A 20,244-nucleotide genomic window follows, 5' to 3' on the forward strand; every position below is an offset into this window, starting at 1 on the left:
CCGACCAGACCTTTTCACTTTCTCAACCAATATAATTCAATGTTCTTTACAATATCAGTAGTTTTATATGAGACTGTACCATTTAGTAAAGAAATGGTGTCAATTTTCTTGGCACCGAAGGATGTACCTGAGATAGAGTGAGTGCAGTGAAGGTTCATTTGATTTATTATTGTCACATATACCGAGGTACAGTGAAAAACCTGTCTTACATAATGTCCATATAGATCAATTCATTACACAGTGCATTGAGGTAGTACAGGGTAAAACAATAACAGAATGCAGAATAAAGTGTAACAGTTACAGAGAAAGTGTAGTGCAGGCAGACAATAAGGTGCAAGGCCATACCAAGGTGGATTGTGAGGTCAAGAGTCCATCTTATCGTACAAGGGAACCGTTCAACAGTTTTATAACAGTGGGATAGAAGCTGTCCCTGAACCTGGTAGTACGTGCTTTCAGGCTTTTGTAGATTGATTCCTGGGATGGCGGAAGGTTAAGCAAATTAGGCCTATGCTTCTCTCAGGTTTAGAAGAAAGGGAGGTGATTTCAGTGAAGTGTACAATATTCGTATGGGGTTTGACAGAGTAGAGGAAGAGCTGATGTTACCCTTGTCTAGAACTACGATTTGGCCATTCAGGACAGGGATGAGAAGAACGGGAAATCTTTGGAATTCTCTGCTCAAGGTGGCTCAGTCACTGAGTGTATTCAAGACATGGATTAAACGTTGACTTTCAGAAACGGCAGGCACGGTAGTGTATCAGTTAGCATAACGCTATTGCAGTAACCACTGTCTGTAAGGAGTTTGTACGTTCTCCCTGTGTCTGCGTGGGATTCCTCCGGGTGCTCCGGTTTCTTCCCACATTCCAAAGACGTACGGGTTAGGAAGTTGTGGGCATACTATGTTGGCTCCGGGAACGTGGCAACACTTGCGGGCTGCCCCCAGAACACTCTATGCAAAAGGTGCATTTCACTGTGTGTTTCAATGTACGTGTGACTAATATAGATATCTTATCTTATACATCAGTGAATCAAGGGATATGAGATAAGAAAGAAAGTGTCACTCAAGTGAAATATAAGCAATAATTTTAATGAATGAATGCCTCAGTGTGAGAAGCTGAGCATCTACTTCTCATGTTCTGAAATCCTTTTGTCTGTAACTCAGAGAAATAAAGAAGCTGTGTAGGGTCAGCCACTATAACAATGGTTGACTTTTGCTGGGACTTTCTTCTCGGGTATCAGTGCACCACCCCCGAAGTTGTTTTGTGTTCCACCTGTGAAAGTATATTTTGGAAGTGGAGAAGCAAGGGCAGCCAGAATTAAAATGTAAACCGAGTGCAAATTTCTGCTCCCTTGGCTTCAGTTCTCCTCGCTTCTTCCCTCATTCTCCGTGCCTTGGTTTTAACACCCTATATCTTCATATTCTGATCCCTTCATGAGGCAGGCCCTGTCTATTTCCTGGGCCCCAAACTGCCCTACAGCTCCCGGATGTGCTTCCTTGAACTGCAGGCACACATGCATCTCTTCAACAAATGCACCTCCGGAATTCCCTCTCTGAACCTTTGTGTTTCCAAACCCTCTTCTTGGGCTTATGATTCTCCTTAAACCCAATCTTTTGGTTAACTGTTAAGTTACCCCTTTGATTCTGAAAAACCCCTCGTCCTCACTTTGGGAAATCAGACCACCAGACCGTGCTCCCTCTCCCTGCACACAAACAGAAACTGAAGCAGGAGGATCCGGTACGGAGAGTCGTGCAGTGCCGGTCTGAGGAAGCAGGTGAGCTCCTACGTGACTGTCTTGAGACAGTGGACTGGTCCATGTTCAAAGACTCAGCTGCCAGCCTTGATGGGTATGCCACCACCATCACAGACTTTATTAGCAAGTGTGTTGAGGACTGTGTACCAAAGAGGACAATACGGGTGTTCCCAAACAGGAAACCATGGATGAACCGGGAGATCCACTCCCTAATGAAGGAGAGGACTGTTGCACACAAATCTGGTGATCCTGACCTGTACAATAAATCGAGGTATGACCTTTGAAAAGCTATCAGGGATGCGAAGAGACAATACCAACTCAAAATTGAGTCCCTGACCAGCTGCCAGTTATGGCAGGGCTTACATGCCATAACAGGCTACAAGACGAAGTCAGGCTGCATAGCTAACAACAGCGCATCCCTTCCTGATGAATTTAATGCATTCTATGTGCATTTTGAACAAAAGGGAAGTGGATTGTCACCATCCACCCTGACAGCCACCAACGCAGCTGAACCTGTGATCACAGTGGAGGACGTAAGATCAGTCTTCCGGAGAGCGAACACGAGGAAAGCACCTGGCCCAGATGGTGTCCCAGGCCGCGTGCTCAGATCTTGTGCTGATCAGCTGGCAGAAGTATTTGAGGACATATTCAACCTCTCCCTGCTTCAATCTCAGGTTCCATCCTGTTTTAAGAAGACCACTATCATCCTGGTACCAAAGAAAAGCAAGGTAACATGCCTCAATGACTACCAACCAGTGGCTCTGACATCCACCAAGATGAAGTGCTTTGAGAGGCTGGTCATGGCACACATCAACTCCAGCCTCCCAGACAACCTGGATCCACTGCATTCGCCTATCGGCGAAACAGGTCGACAGCGGATGCCATCTCCCTGGCCCTACACTCAGCTCTGGAGCATCTGGACAGTAAAGACACATACGTTAGACTATTGTTTATTGACTACAGCTCTGCCTTCAATACAATAATCCAAAGCAAGCTTGTCACCAAACTCCGAGACCTAGGACTCAACACCTCCCTCTGTAACTGGATGCTTGACTTTCTAACAAACAGACCGCAATCAGTGAGGATAGGCAGCAATACCTCCGGCACGATTATTCTCAACACTGGTGCCCCACAAGGCTGCATCCTCAGCCCTCTACTCTACTCCCTATACACTCATGACTGTGTGGCCAGATTCTGCTCTAACTCCATCTACAAGTTTGCAGATGATACCACTGTTGTAGGCCGTATCTCAAACAGCAATGAGTTGGAGTACAGGAAGGAGATAGAGAGCTTAGTGGGATGGTGTCATGACAACAACCTTTCCCTCAATGTCAACAAACCAAAGAGCTGGTCATTGACTTCAGGAAAGGGGGCGGTGTACATGCACCTGTCTACATCAATGGTGCTGAGGTTGAGAGGGTTGAGAGCTTCAAGTTCCTGGGAGTGAACATCACCAACAACCTGTCCTGGTCAAATCACGTAGATGCCACAGCCAAGACAGCTCACTACTTCCTCAGGAGGCTAAAGAAATTTGGTTTGTCCCCTTTGACTCTCACCAATTTTTACCGATGCACCATAGAAAGCATCCTATCTGGATGCATCACGGCTTGGTACGGCAACTGCTCTGTCCAAGACCGCAAGAAGCTTCAGGGAGTTGTGGACACAACCCAGCGCATCACGGACACCAGCCTCCCCTCCTTGGACTCTTGTCTTTACCTCTCGTTGTCTTGGTGCAGCAGCCAGCATAATCAAAGACCCCACCCACCCGGGACATTCTCTCTTCTCCCCTCTCCCATCGGGTAGAAGATACAGGAGCCTGAGGACATGTACCACCAGACTTAAGGACAGCTTCTACCCCACTGTGATAAGACTATTGAACGGTTCCCTTATACGATGAGATGGACTCTGACTTCACAATCTACCTTGTTGTAACCTTGCACCTTATTGCACTGCATTTTCTCTGTAGCTGTGACACTTTACTCTGTACTGTTATAGCTTTTACCTGTACTACATCAATGCACTCTGTACTAACTCAATGTAACTTCACTGTGTAATGAATTGACCTGTACAATCAGTTTGTAAGACAAGCTTTTCACTGTACCTCGGTACAAGTGACAATAATAAACCAATACCAATTCTTTTGCTTGATGTCAATTCTGCCTGATTTATGTCATGCAAAAGCCCTTTTATTGTAAGTTTTAGTCATAGTAATACAGCAGGGAAACAGGCCATTCGACCCAACTGGTCCCTGCTGACCATGGTGCCCACCAAGCTTGTCCCATTTGTCTGCATTTGGCCCTTATCCCTCTAACCCCCTCCAGTCCACGTACTTATCCAAATGTCTTTCAAAAGTTGTTATTGTACCTGCCTCAACCACTTCCTCTGGCAGCTCGTTCCACGTAAGCACCACACTCTTTGTACGATTGCAAGTGATTGTTGCTTCTGAACCAGGCAGAGATAAATAAAAAAAAGAGCAATGGTTCTATAATTGAGTTTTCTTGGATATTGGCAGAAGCCAAGCATTTTTATTTTGCCAATAAAATGAGCTGGTTAACATCAGGATAGACTTTCAGCTAAACTTGGAGCAACTGCGTTACTTCAGGACAGGAGAACCACATTTTTATTTCCAGGTTTTAAAAATGAATTCAGTTTCCTGAAGTAAACCATAGAACCATAGAACAGTACAGCACAATACAGGCCCTTCGGCCCACCATGTTGTGTCGACTTTTAAACCATGCCTAAGATTATCTAACCCCTTCCTCCCACATATCCCTCTATTTTAAATTCCTCCATATGCTTATCTAACAATCTCTTGAATTTGACCAATGGACCTGCCTCCACCATCACCCCAGGCAGCGCATTCCATGCTCCAACCACTCTCTGGGTAAAAAAACTTCCTCTGATATCTCCCTTGGACTTCCCACCCATTACTTTAAAGCCATGCCCTCTTGTAAATAAAACTATATACCTGTATTCTGGTGGGTATTAATCTGTGAGAAGGAACATTTTGAATTTTAAGAGAATTATGAAAGTGAAGAAGCATGGCATGTATAAGGTAATTTAGAAAGAAAGTTCTCAGTGCTCAAAGCCGAGTGTGAATTGTGACTTCACATTCCGTTCACTGACAGCGAGGACAGGAACGAGCAGGATAAATGGGGGAGGGAAGATGAAACCTCCTGACTACTTTACCACCTTGTTATTTTCTCTTATTACGTCATCCATTCCCTCCCCCATAACCTTGGTTTCATTGAAGAAGTATCTTGTATAAATACAAGAGTCCCCTTCTAAATACAAGAGTCACCTTCTTGTCTAATCTAATTATAGTCTAACTGCAGCCTCAATGGTCAAAAAGCATTGTTAAATTAACATTTCTAAACATTTGCTAATAGCACAACAAATGGAGTATCACTGACTATTGTTTTGTTAATGCTGTAGAGGATGTGCTAATGACACATTTCACCGTGAAGCTGTGCAGTGCATCGGTTGTTAAACATTAAGTATGCAGCAAGTCTTGAAAATGTTCTCAACATCTATTCAAAAAGAAACTAGTCCTCAGCCTCAGGAATCTGAGTCAATCAGGCACTTCCTCCTGACTGTGAAACCAGCAAGCCCGTTCTTGCCTGTTTACACTCTGTGAGGGAGTGGACTTCAACCCACAGCAGTCCCTTGTTGAACAAGTGTTGTGGAGTGCTCTTGACTTTGCATGAGCAGAGGTATGTCTCAAGAGATTGCTCAAAGCTCTCTGAAGGCTGCCTTGCTGGTGGCAGTAAATATTGAAGGTCATTTGTTGCATTTGCAGGGAGCCAGGTGTCTTTGGTGAATTAAATTGGAAGGAAATAGGTGCAGGAATGGGATTGGTGGAATTCCTCTGTGAGCTGGCATGGACTGAATGGACAGAATGGTCTCCTTCTACATCATGAGACAATATATTTATGCTTTTGAGCAAGATGGACGGTTCAGTCAAACCTATAAGTGGCCCAAAGCAACCTGCAGATCATTGCCCGACCCAAACCTCCCTCATGAGTCGGAGTACAGGAAGGAGATAGCGAGCTTAGTGACATGGTGCCATGACAACAACCTTTCCCTCAATGTCAGCAAAACAAAAGGAGCTGGTCATTGACTTCAGGAAAGGGGCGCTGTACATTGCACCTGTTTACATCCACGGTGCTGAGGTCGAGATGGTTGAGAACTTCAAGTTCCTAGGAGTGAACATCACTAATAGCCTGTCCTGGTCCAACCACATTGACGCCACGGCCAAGAAAGCTCACCAGCGCCTCTACTTCTTCCGGAGGCTAGAGAAATTTGGCATGTACCCTTTGACACTCACCAACTTTTATCGATGCACCATAGAAAGCATCCTATCTGGATGCATCTCTGCTTGGTATGGCAATTGATCTGCCCAGGACCGCAAGAAACTGCAGAGAGTTGTAGACACAGCCCAGCACATCACGGAAACCAGCCTCCCCTCCATGGACTCTGTCTAAACCTCTCGCTGCCTTGGTGAAGCAGCCAGCATAATCAAAGACACCACCCACCCGGGTCACTCTCTCTTCTCCCCTTTCCCATCAGGCAGAGATGCAGGAGCCTGAGGGCACATACCACCAGGCTCAAGGACAGCTTCTATCCTACTGTCAAATGACTATTCCCTGTCAAATGACTAATGGTACCCTTATACGATGAGATGGACTCTTGACCTCACAATCTACCTTGTTTGACCTTGCACCTTTTTGTCTACGTGCAATGCACTTCCCTGTAACTGTTACACTTTACACTCTATTATGTGAATGTTTTTACGCTGTACTACCTCAATGCACTGTGTAATGAATTGATCTGTACGAAGGGTGTGCGAGACAAGTTTTTCATTGTACCTCGGTACAAGTGACAATAATAAACCAATACCAATACCCATAAATAAATGGGGCTGCATGAAGTTACCTTGTACAGATGTAGTCATTGATACTGTAGAATCCGCCCCATGGTACTAACACGACAGATTTACTAAGATCTTAAATCAGAGGATATAAGTGTCAGTAGGGGGACAGGCAATTTTTGTGCTTTCCTAGTTTCCTAAGTCAAAGTCAAAGTCAGAGTTTATTGTCAGATGCACAAGTCCATGTGTGCACAGGTGCAATGAAAAACTTACCTGCAGCAGCATCACAGGCACAGAGCATTCGTATCAGCAGCATTGACAAGAAAAACATAAATTAAACATAAATTATACACAACTTTTATGAGAAAGAACACAGAACAAAAAAAACAAAATCCAGTTTAGTGCAAGTGGTCATAGTTTTGCTAAAATGCAGTGATTTACCACTGCCAGAGGAAGTGGGTGAGGCAGGTACAACAGTATCATTTAAGAAGCACTTGGATAGGTACATGGAGGGACGGGGCTTGGAGGGATATGGGCCCAATACAGGAAATTGGGACTAGCTGGGTGGGCACCGTGGTCGGCAGGGACTGGTTGGGCCGAAGGGCCTGTATCTGTGCTGTATTGCTCTATGACTCTATGACTCCATTTAACAATACAAATGCCATGGTTCTCACTGTGTTCCCTCACTGCCTCCTTGCAAAGCCATCAACATCTCTTCACTAAAGTAAGAACATAAAATGATGGAAATTGTATGATGGAAACTGTCAGCAGATCAGGCAGCATCTGTGAAAAGTGAATCAGAGCTTATGTTTCAGATAAAGGATCTCCAACCTGAAATATTAATTGTTTGTCTTTAAGCAGATGCTGCCTGACATACTCAGAATCAGGTTTATTATCACTGACATATGCCGTGAAATGTGTTGTTTTGCGGCAGCCGTACAGTGCAAGGCATGAAAGATTTAAGGTATCTTTATTAGTCACATTGCTACACACAGTGAAATGCACTGAGTGTTCTAGGGGCAGCCCGCAAATGTTGCCACACTTCCGCTGCCATCGTAGCACACTCACAACTTCCTAAACTGTATGTCTTTGGAACGTGGGAGGAAACCGGAGCACCCGGAGGGAACCCACGCAGACACGGGGAGAACGTACAAACTCCTTACAGACAGCGGCGGGAATTGAACTCGGGTCGCTGGCACTGTAATAGCGTTATGCTAACCGCTACCTAATTCTGACTCTGATTCTAAATTACATTGACCTTGTCTCCATGAAGAACACATTTTATACACAATACGTAATTAATTACTGCAAAGAAACCAATACAACAGGACCAGTTCCTGGTGTCCCACAAAACAGGTAAAACGCAGCAAAACTGCACACTCATTAGCAATGGTCGATGAGTTTGTTCATTTCAAACATTTCCATTTTCCTTGGTCTGTTGCTAAAAATGCAAGACTGCTCCTTTGATAACCTACCCCAGCTGTACCACACTGCCCACTGAAAATTAAGATGCACAGTGAGCCTCTAGAAATATGGACCACTTCTCATACCTCAAGAGCCCCCTACTGACAAAGGCCAGCGTTCACCACTGCCTCCAATGTGCCACTGTTTGAAGATAAGAACTTCGACCTGCACAAAATTGGCCAACTGGGCAGCAGTAATCCCTGACCTCCGATTTGCTTCTGAGATCTGGGCTCCCAATAGCAGGCATCTTAAGGCACTGGAAAGGTACCACCAATGCCGTCTCCACAAAGTCCTCCAAACTGGTTGGAAGGATAAGCAAACCAAAGTCAGCACCATCTCTGGCCAATATCTCCAGTATTGAGACCCTGCGTAGACCAGCTTGATGCCAGACTCCCAACGCACACATTCTCTTCCAAGCTCATGGGAGGAGATTACCGGGGACAGAAGAATGAATTCAAGGGTGTCATCAAGAGGTACAGCATGGAAAGAAGCCCTTCAGTCCATCGAGTCTATGCCGACTAGCACACACCCATTGACATTGATCCCATGTTTTATTCTTCCCACCTTCTCGTCAACCCCCTCCAGGTTCTATCACTCTCCTCTACATTAGGGGCAATTTACAGTTACCAGTTAACCTACCAACCTGCACTTCTTTGGTATGTGGGAACAAACCAGAGCACCCAGAGGAAACCCATGTGGTATTGGTATTGGTTTATTATTGTCACTTGTACTGAGGTACAGTGAAAAACTTGTCTTGCATACCGATCGTACAGGTCAATTCATTACACAGTGCAGTTACATTGAGTTAGTACAGAGTGCATTGATGTAGTACAGGTAAAAACAATAACAGTACAGAGTAAAGTGTCACAGCTACAGAGAAAGTGCAGTGCAGGTAGACAATAAGGTGCAAGGTCACAACGAGGTAGGTTGTGAGGTCAGAGTCCATCTCATTGTATAAGGGAACCGTTCAATAGTCTTATCACAGTGGGGTAGAAGCTGTCCTTGAGCCTGGTGGTACGTGCCCTCAGGCTCCTGTATCTTCTACCTGATGGGAAAGGGGAGAAGAGAGAATGAGCTGGGTGGGTGGGGTCTTTGAGTATGCTGACTGCTTCACAAAGGCAGCGAGAGGTATAGACAGAGTCCACGGAGGGGAGGCTGGATTCCGTGATGTGCTGGGCTGTATCTACAACTCTGCAGTTTCTTGCGGTCTTGGGCAGAGCAGTTGCCATACCAAGCCGTGATGCATCCAGATAGGATGCTTTCTATGGAGCATCAATAAAAGTTGGTAAGAGTCAAAGGAGACACACTGAATGTAGAAATTCCACGCAGACAGCACCTGAGGTCAGGATTGAACCCAGGGCACTGGAGCTGTGAGGCAGTGGCTTTACTAACTGCACGACTGCTCTGCCCCATACACCCAAGGAGAAGCATTATTGGGGATGGTGTTGAGGGCCATACACCGCAGTACACAGAAGCTCTGTGTAGCACTTCACCATAAATTCACCTGCTCACCCCATCAGTCTCCTCAGAGCCCACAAAACTGGAGTGGAAGTAAATCATCCTCCATCCTATAGAACTGCCTAAAAAGATAAAATGATAAGCTTTTCGTCATTAAAGTGCAGTTTTTGGCTTGAGGCATGGCAACCATCTGCCGCCTAGTGGCTATAACTGGGATTTGCATCACTTAGAGCACAGTTGTGTTATTACACACAATGCCGGAGGAACCCAGCAGGTCAGGCAGCATCTACAGAGGGAAATAAACAGTCCACATTTTGCGTCGAGACCCTTCATCACAACTCCATCAAGAAGTACTGTTGTGTCTTGCATTGTGAGATGAACTGTGGGTGCAAAATATGGTTATGGTAATTGAAATAAGCTACTGCCTGTTCTAGACATAAAAAAATTACAATGCATATATAAGACCAGGTATCAATCAATCAAGAATTTTACATAGATAACTTAAAGCAAAAATTATGCATCACACAGTAGACCTAAATGCATTGCTCGTTCATGATATTTAATTTCTTGCTTGTTGTTTTTCAGTGCCCGCCATGTTCTTGTGAAAGGAATACATAGATTGTGCTTCCTCTTACACAATGTCAGCAAGGACTCCTCAGAGTGTACAGCACAGAAATGGGCCGTCCTACCCACCATGTCCAGGCCAACCTTTCTTGCCCATCCGCACAAATTTTATTTGCCCTCATTAGGACTGTACCCTCCTATGCCCGGCCTCTTCACTTTTGAAGATTCCCCATCTCCATCATATCCATTCTGACAGGGCCCCTTCCTTAACTGTACATCAGTTTGTCTTCCTTTATCCTATAGCTGAGGATTTCCTCCATTATAGTTGACAGGACCTCAATCGTGTCCTTCACATTTCCCACTCTTCTCCTTCCACCCTTTGCCTTCTCTCCCAGAAATACAATTGGGTTTGGCTTCTTGGACCCTCATGTTCCACCTCACAAAGACTCCGGTAAGTTTCTTCAGACGTACAATGAAGAGCACCCTGACTGGTTGCATCACCGCCTGGTACGGAGCCTCCAATGCACAGGATAGCAAGAGGCTGCAGAGGACTCAGCCAGCTCCATCACGGGCACGACCCTCCCCACCATCGAGGACATCTCCAAGAGGCGGTGCCGCAAGTAGGTGGCATCCATCACTAAGGACCTTCACCATCCAGGACATGCCCTCTTCTCGTTACTACCATCAGGGAGGAGGTACAGGAGCCTGAAGACCCACACTCGATGATTCAGGAACAGCTTCTTCCCCTCCGCCATCAGATTTCTGAACGGTCCATGAACCCATGAACACTACCTCATTGTCTGTAGGGAGTTTGTACGTTCTCCCAGTGTCTGCGTGGGTTTCCTCCGGGTGCTCCGGTTTCCTCCCACATTCCAAAGACATGCAGCACTCACAGGCTGCCTCCAGCATACTCTCAGACTGTGCTTTGGTTGTTAACGCAAAAAGATGCATTTCACTGTGCGCTTCGATGTACACGTGACTAATAGATAAATATCATTATTATTCCTTTTTTTGTACTATTTATTTATTTTGTAATTTATAGTAATTTGTACGTCTTTGCACAAATTTATGATAACTTTATGTCTTTACTGCTGCTACAAAACAAATTTTATGTCATATAAGTCAGTGATAATAAACTTGATTCTGATCCTGACTCTGACATCCTCCACACTTAAAGGGTTGCCCTCCGCTGCCATTTCCACTGCTTCTGGTCTGCTGACATCCCACCAGACGCAGTTTCCCTTCCCTTGTTCCAAAGAGGGCAGTTCCTTCTGCTTCGATCCTCTCTTTGTTCCCCCCCCCCCCCCCCCCCACCAACACTTCCTTCCTTTTCCACAGTATCATCCTGTGCAAACATGGGAGACGGAGCACAAACCCCAGAACGTTGGTCTTTCTCACCATCCAGGGCTTGAAGCATTCTCTGCAGGCAAACTAGTGATTTACTTGTTCTTCTTTAAAATGAGTAGACCATAGTTGCTGCTTATAAAGTGACATTTTCACTGGAGTGACCAAACAGAGATTGGGTGACGGTTTTACACAGCACCACCATTTAGTCCATGAGCCTCCATGTCAAGTTAACTCTCTGTCCCTTTCTCAGTCTGGGTGATGGGCAGATGCCTAGGGTGGGAAAGGGCAAAGAGACAGGGTAATGGGGGCCAGGTGGATCAGGAGCAGAGAGAAAAGGGTAAAGGGGCAGAGGGGCAGTGGTTCCCGGAGGTTTGAGAATTCGATGTTTGTGCCGTCAGGTTGGAGACTGCCCAGGTGGGATATGAGGTGTTGTTCCTCTAACTCTGCAGTGGAAGGGGCCAATGTCGGTGTGGGAATGGTGCATGGAATTAAAATGGCTGACCACCGGGAGATCCCGGCTGCCGCAGCGGACGGGGTGAAGGTGCTCAGTGAAGTGGTCACCCGATCTGTGTCCTGTCTCACCGACGTGGAGGACGCCACGGCGGGAGCACTGCATGCAATCAGACCGTGGGATTCATACGTGAAAGACTGCCTCACCCGGAAGGGTTGATAGGGGCCGGATGGTGGTAGGGGCAGGTGTTACACTTTGTGTGGTTATGGGGGGGAGTGCCTGGGGAGAGAGGGGGATGGGTGAGGAGGGACAAGGGAGTCACAGAGAGAGTGATCCCTGCAGAAAGCCGATAGGAGAGGGGATTTTGAGATCAAGAAGGAGGTGGTGTTTGAAGAACGTTAAGGTGGGTAGTTCCCCAGGCCCTGATGGGATACATCCCAGGTGCTTGAAAGAAGCAAGAGAGGAGATCGCTGGGGACTTGACAGAGATCTTTGTATCCTCACTAGCAACAGGCGAGGTTCCAGAGGACTGGAGAGGAGCCAATGTTGTTCCATTGTTCAAGAAGGGAAATAGGGATAATCCAGGAAATTATAGGCCAGTGCACTTTACAGGGAAGCCATTGGAGAGGATTCTTCGGGATAGGATTTACGTACATTTGGAAAACCATGGTCCGATTAAGGACAATCAGCATGGCTTTTTGCAGGCCAGTCATCTCTTACAAACTTGATTGAGTTTTTTGAGGAGATCACAAAGGTGATTGGTGAAGGTGAGCAGCGGATGTTGTCTTCATGGACTTCAGTAAGGCGTTTGACAAGGTCCCAAGTGGTAGGCTGATCCAGAAGATAAAGATGCATGGGATCCATGGTAACTTGGTCGTTTGGATTCAGAACTGGCTTGCATGTAGAAGACAGGGTAGTGGTGAAAGGGTGTAATTCGGGCTGGAGGTCTGTGACCAGTGGTGTTCTCTAGGGATCAGTGCTGGGACCTCTGTTGTTTGTGAGATATATCAACGACTTGGATGAAAATGTAGGTGGGTGGGTTAGTAAGTTTGCAGACAGTACGAAGACTGGTGGAGCTGTGGACAGTGTAGAGGGCTGTCAAAGCATACAGCAGAATATAGATCGGTTACAGATATGGGTGAAGAAATGACAAACAGAGTTTAATCCCAACAAGTGTGAAGTGTTGCACTTTGGGAGGTCGAATGCAAGGGGAAAGTATACAGTTAATGACAGGACCCTTAACAGTGTTGATGTACAGAAGGATCTGAGGATCCAAGTCCATAGCTCACTGAAAGTGGCCACGCAAGTAGATAAAGCGGTAAAGAAGGTGTATGGCATGCTTGTCTTCATTGATCGGGGCATTGAGAGTCAGGAAGTCATGTTGCAGCTGTATAAAGCTTTGGTTAGGCTGCACTTGGAGGACTGTGTGCAATTCTGGTCGCCCCATTACAAGAAAGTTGTGGAAGCTTTGGAAAGGGTGCAGAAGAGGTTCACCAGGATGCTGCCTGATTTAGAGAGTGTGAGCTGTAATAAGGAGAGTTTGGACAAACTTAAGTTGTTTATTCTGGAGCATCGGAGGCTGATGGAAGTACATAAGATGATGAGAAGCATAGATAGAGTAGACAGTCAGAATCTTTTCCTAGGATTGAAATGTCAAGTACTAGAGAACGTGCATTTGTCAGGTGAGAGGGGGAAAGTTTAAAGGAGATGTGCGGGGCAAATTTTTTACACAGAGAGTGGTGGGTGCATGAAACGGGCTGCTGGGGTTGGGGGTGGAAGCAGATACGATAGAGGCATTTAAGAGGCTGTTAGACAGACACATGAACATGCAGGGGATGGAGGGACGTGGACCATGTGCAGGCAGAAGAGATTTAGTTTAATTCGGCATCGTGTTCGGCACAGACATTGTGGGCCAAAGGGCCTGTTCCTGTGCTGTACTGTTCGATGTCCTACAGTAATCCAAATGTTGTGCTCCGAACATCATACTCCAGGCACCACCTACCCCATTGTAAATTTCTGCACCACACATAGATGGGAAAAGGGATGTCAGTAACCTTTCAGTGCAATGAAACCAAAGAATTCACACAGCAACGATTGAAATGCTTGCACTTTTCCATCCTCCACAGGATGGCACTCTTCCCTCTAAAAGCAGTACAGTATTTATCTCACTCTTGACATTTTGCTTGCTGAAGAGACAGGAAATTTTTCATCAAATTACAAAAAGCTCAGGCAAAGGAAATGACATTTCTGTCCTCGAAATGTAATCAAAGGCAATCAAAGTTTGTTCAGCTAGTATGTTCCCAGTCCACTGAAGTCTGTCTGTGGTGCTGTAATGTAAACTGAAACAGTTATAACTATTGTTTGTATTTGGGGTGAAAAGAAAATGCACATTCTGAAGAAATACAACAAAAGCAGAAAGGTCGAGAGCATCAGAGGAGAGAGAAACATTTCAGGCATTGGCATTTCAAACAAGGTTCCTTCATCAGAAATGGAAAAGGTTAAGAGGTCAAACATGTCTTGATGAAGGGCCTTGACCTGAAACGTTGACTGTCCATTTCCCTCCGCAGACCCACTGAGTTCCTTCAGCATTTTGTGTGCTGCTCTAAGGTTACAGAGAGGGCGAGTGGTGGAGAAATCAGAGGACATGTCTGTGATAGGGTGCAGACCAAATTGTCCAGGCAACAATTAGTTTTAAAAGCTGGCACTTGGAGACAGAAAAGGGGTTGGCTGTCCATTGGAAGATGAATCAGTTGGGAATAGGGAACAGGGAACTGTTAAATTGAAGAGCTCCAAGGGAGTCATGAATGTAGGGAGAGAGGGACTGGACAAGTCGAGTCAAGATAGGAAGAAATAACTTGTGTGGGACAAGAGCCAGCTGAAGCAATGGGTCTGCCCAGACAGTCCTGCTTGTGGATCCTGTGGAGGACATACGCTGTGTAGGGTTGGGGGTGATGAAGGTGGAGGCTGTGTATGGAAGATCTCCAGATCAATGAGGTCAGTGACTGGGAGCAAACGCTGTCAGAGTCAGAATCAGGTTTATTATCACTGACTTACATGTCGTGAAATGTGTTGTTTTGTGGCAGCAGTGCAGTGTAAGACATAAAAATTACTTTAAGTTAAACAATAAATAAGTAGTCCAAAAATAAAGAACTAATGAAGTAGTGTTCATGGGTTCATGGACCATTCAGAAATCTGATGGCAGAGGGGAAGATGCTGTTTCTGAATCATTGAGTGTGGGTCTTCAGACTCCTGTACCTCCTCCCCGATGGTAGTAATGAGAAGAGGGCATGTCCCGGCTGGTGAAGGCCCTTAGTGATGGATGCTACCTTCTTGAGGCACCGCCTCTTGAAGATGTCCTCGATGAGGGGGAGGGTTGTGCCCGTGATTGAGCTGGCTGAGCCTCTTGCGATCCTGCACATTGGAGCCTCCATACCAGGCTGTGATGCAACCAGTCAGAATGCTCTCCACCTGTAGAAATTTGCAAGAGTCTTTGGTGACATGCCAATTCCCCTCAGACTCCTAACGAAGTAGAGCCACTGGCTTGCCTTCTTCATGATTACATCAATGTGTACATGGAGATTGAAATCTGGGTTCTATCAAGCCTGGGTTTCCAGAGCTGTAACTTGTGCTTCCAACCAGGAGGAGGCATGGTGAGGCTGGGGAACATGATAAGAAATAAGAGCAGGAGGAGGCCATCTGGCCTGTCGAGCCTGCTCCGCCATTCAATAAGATCATGGCTGATCTGGCTACCTGCCTTTTCCCCAGAACCCTTAATTCCCCTCCGATGCAAAAATCTATCTAACTGTGTCTTCAATATATTTAATGATGTAGCCCCTACTGCTTCCCTGGGTAGACAATTCCACAGATTCACTACTCCATCCACTCCCCTGAATCTTGAGGCCATGTCCCCTTGTTCTAGTCTCACCTACCAGTGGAAACAACCTTCCTGCCTCTATCTGATCTATCCCTTTCATAATTTTATACGTTTCTATAAGATCCCTGCTCATTCTTCAGAATTCCAGCAAGTATAGTCCCAGGTGACTCAATCTCTCCGCTTAGGATAACCCCCTCATCTCCGGAATCAACCTGGTGAACCTCCTCTGCACCACCTCCAAAGCCAGTATATCCTTCCTCAAATAAGGAGACCAGAACTGCATGCAGTACTCCAGGTGCGGCCTCACCAGTACCCTGTACAGTTGCAGCATAACTTCCCTGCTCTTAAATTCAATCCCTCCAGCAATGAAGGCCAACATTCCATTTGCCTTCTTGATAACCTGTGCACCTGCAAACCGACGTTTTGCAATTCATACACAAGCACTCCCAAGTCCCTCTGCACAACAGCATGCTGCAATCTTTCACCATTTAAATAATAATCTGATCTTCTATTTTTCCCTCCAAAGTGGATGACCTCGCACTTACCAACATTGTACTTCATCTGCCAGAACCCTGCCCACTCACTTAACCTATCTATATCTCTCTGCAGGCTCTCCGCATCCTCTGCACAATTTGCTTTTCCACTCAATTTAGTGTCATCAGCAAACTTAGATACGTGACACTCGGTACCCTCTTCCAAATTGTTAAAATATATCATGAACAGTTGCGAGCCCAGCACCGAACCCCTGCGGCACCCTGCTCACCACTGGTTGCCAACCAGAGAAACACCCATTTATCCCAACTCTCTGCCTTCTATTGGTTAACCAATCCTCTATCCATGCTAATACATTACCCCCAACTCCATGCATCCTTATCTTATGGATGTCTTTTATGTGGCACCTTATCGAACGCCTTCTGGAAATCCAAGCATACAACGTCCACCTGTTCCCCTCTATCCACTGCACTCATTATATCCTCAAAGAACTCCAGTAAGTTTGTCAAATAGGACCTGCCCTTCCTGAATCCTGTGTCTGCCTAATGGAACCACTCCTTTCCAGATGTCTCGTTATTTCTTCCTTAATGATAGCTTCAAGCATTTTCCTGACTACAGACGTTAAGCTAACTGGCCTATAGTTACCTGCCTTTTGCCTACATCCTTTTTTTAAATAGCAGCATGACATTTGCTGACTTCCAATCCGCCAGGACCTGCCCAGAGTCCAGTGAATTTTGGTAAATTATCACAAACGCATCAACTATAACTTCCGCCATTTCTTACAGTACCCTGGGATGCATCCCATCAGGGCCAGGGGACTTGTCTACTTTCAGGCCCACTAGTTTGCTCATCACTACCTCTTTAATGACAGCGATTCTATCGAGGTCCTCACCTCCCATCGCATCCATAACATCTCTCTTTGGGAATGGGTTCTAATAAAAATGCTGCATGCTTGAGTAATATCCACAGTGAGCAAAAAAACCCAACCTAGGCATTGCTATGTAATAGGCTGCTTAGACCGATCATTTGGCAAATGCCCTGCAAGAGGAAGATTGTGACTGCAACTAGGTGCAACCTTCTTCAAGTATCCTTCTTCTTATATTATGAGCCTTCGTAACCGACCTTCTACCTAGTATAAGTAAAGTTATTTCTTCTTTATTTCTGACAGATTGTAAAACAGCTCAGTTCCCAAATCGGTGAACATCATTAGACAATTAAGCAGCGGAATTGTTGCTCCCCGTCCAATGACTCAGGGAATGAATGGCGGTGGGGATCATTCCAGATGTGCCTTACAGCTATGCTGGGGATTGATTGGAATCAGGACCTAGTCTCCCAGGAGCCATCAGGACATTCTCCCAGAAGTAAACGTATTGGGGATAGCTGAAGTTTGAAAGCATTCGGGATGTGCCTCAGACAATGGACATGGACCTGTACAACCTCAATGCACTCTGTACTAACTCAATGTAACTGCACTGTGTAATGAATTGACCTGTACGATCGGTACGCAAGACAAGTTTTTCACTGTACCTCGGTACAAGTGACAGTAATAAACCAATACCGATACCAATACATACAAGGTGGCATTGTCAAGGTCAGAAACAACTTGCAGATTTTTAAAAAAGAATTGTCCATTTACAGGAAGCGATGTTGCTGACAACTCTGGCGTTTATTATCCATCCCTAACTGTGTTGATGAGGTAGTTCAGAGTCAACAACATTAGTGGGTGTGGAGTCACATTTGACCAGACTGGGTGAGAACAGCACATTTTCATCCCTGAAGGACATTTGTGAACCATTATGAACAACAGTCTGCTGGTTTCACAATTACCATTACAGAGAGTAGATTTCCTTAAATCTTATTGCTTGAATTTGAATTTAAATTCCTGAGTTGCCATGGTGGGATTCACGCTCATGAATTCGGATCTGTGATCCAGAGCATTGTCTGCTGGTCCTGTAGTTTAACCTCTCCACAATTAAACCCCTTGATGAAGTGGTATCACTTTCTCAACACGTGCTTTGGGGTTATCATGAGCAGCCCTGATGATCACATTGATTGCATCTGTAAGGTTCTGGGCTGTGGGAGACCCTAGCATGGACAAGTCTGTTACTGTCTCCCATAAATGTTGTACAGTCTGCTGATTATATCCAAAATTTTCTGTATCATTTCAGATGTGCAGTATCTGCAATGCTTTGCTTTTGAAATGCATAAAATTTACGGGACAAAATCAGGCCATTCAGCTTAGCGGTCCGTTCTTCTTTGTGTAATTATCTTAATTCCTCTTAGAGACATTTAAACCATTAACTCAATTACTTCAGATTCTAACCATTGTCTACTTAAAATAAAATTATTTTGGTTTCCGCCATTGACATTCTGCCAGTGTTGTGGATTTCCCTGGGAAAAGATAATACTGATCACTTGGTTGGGGATGAAGTGTGAATCGATGTCTTTTTGTAAACCCCTCTCCCACTCCTTTCTCTTCTAAAATGCTCCTTAAAGCATTTATCTGCCATCTGTCTTAATCTCACCTTCTGTGGCTTGGTATCAACTTGATGTTCCTGTGAAGTCCCATGTGAAGTTTATTCACAGATTCATGGGATCATAGAGTTATACAGCATGGAAACAGGCCCTTCAGCCCAACTTGTCCATGCCGACCAAGATGCCAGTCTATGTTGGTCCCATTGCCGGTACTTGACCCATATCTTTCTAAACCTTTCCTATCCATGTACCTATCCAAGTTCCTTTTAAACATAATTAGACCTGTCTCATCCACCTCTTCTGTCAGCTCATTTCCAGATACCCACTACCCTTTGTGTGAAAAAACAGGTCCCCTTTAAATCTTTCCCCTCTTACCTTAAATCTATGCCCTCTAGTTTTAGACTCTCCTACCCTGAGAAGCAAAAATATGATACTCTACCCTATCTATGCCTCTTATTATTTTATAAATATCCATAAAGTAACTTTCAGCCTACTTTGCTCCAGGAAGAACATTCCCAGCCTAAGATAAGATAAGATCTCTTTATTAGTACATCGAAACACACAGTGAAATGCATCTTTTGCGTAGAGTGTTCTGGGGGCAGCCCGCAAGTGTCGCCACGCTTCCGGCACCGACATAATGTGCCCACAAGTTCCTAACCCGTACGTCTTTGGAATGTTGGAGGAAACCAGCACTCCAGTCTCTCTTGTAACTCAAGCCTTCCAGCCCAGACATCATTCTTGTGAATCTTTTCTACGCCCTCTCTAGTGAATATGCCAATGATTTGTACAATCGTAACATGGTAAATCGTGTCTGACAAATCTCTTGGAGTTCTTTGAGGAGGTAACCAAGAGGGTAGATAAGGGTAGGTCAGTAGATGTTATCTATATGGACTTTAGCAAGGCCTTCAACAAGGACCCTCATGGCAGGCTAGTCTGGAAGGTTAGATTGCATGGGATCCAGGGGGAGACAGTGGATTGAATTCATAATTCACTCAGTACTACCAAGCAGAAGTGATGGTTGATGGTTGAGGGTTGTTTCATGAACTGGAGGCCTGTGTCTAGTGGTGTGCCACAGGGGTCGGTACTGGGACCTTCGTTGTTTGTAATTTCTATAAATAATTTAGATGTGAATGTACAAGGCATGGTGAGTAAGTTTGCAGATGATACTAAAATAGCTGGTTTTGTAGGCAGTGTAGAAGGTTATTGAAAATTACAAGGGGCTCTTGATCAGCAAGGTATGTGGCTGAGGATTGGCAAATGGCTTTCAATCCAGTTAAGTGCGAGGTATTGCATTTTGGGAGATCAAACCAGGGTAGGACTTGTACAGTGCATGGTACGGCCCTGGGGAATGTTATGGAACAGAGGGACCTAGGAGTACAAGTGCATAGTTCACTGAAGGCAGGGTCACAGGTAGATAGGGTGGTGATGAAGGCATTTGGCACGCTGGCCTTCGTCAGTCAGGGCACTGAGTATAGGAGTTAGGAAGTTATGTTGCAGTTAT

This window comes from Pristis pectinata, chromosome 5 (genome assembly GCF_009764475.1).
Source record: "Pristis pectinata isolate sPriPec2 chromosome 5, sPriPec2.1.pri, whole genome shotgun sequence".
NCBI classification, from domain to species: domain Eukaryota; kingdom Metazoa; phylum Chordata; class Chondrichthyes; order Rhinopristiformes; family Pristidae; genus Pristis; species Pristis pectinata.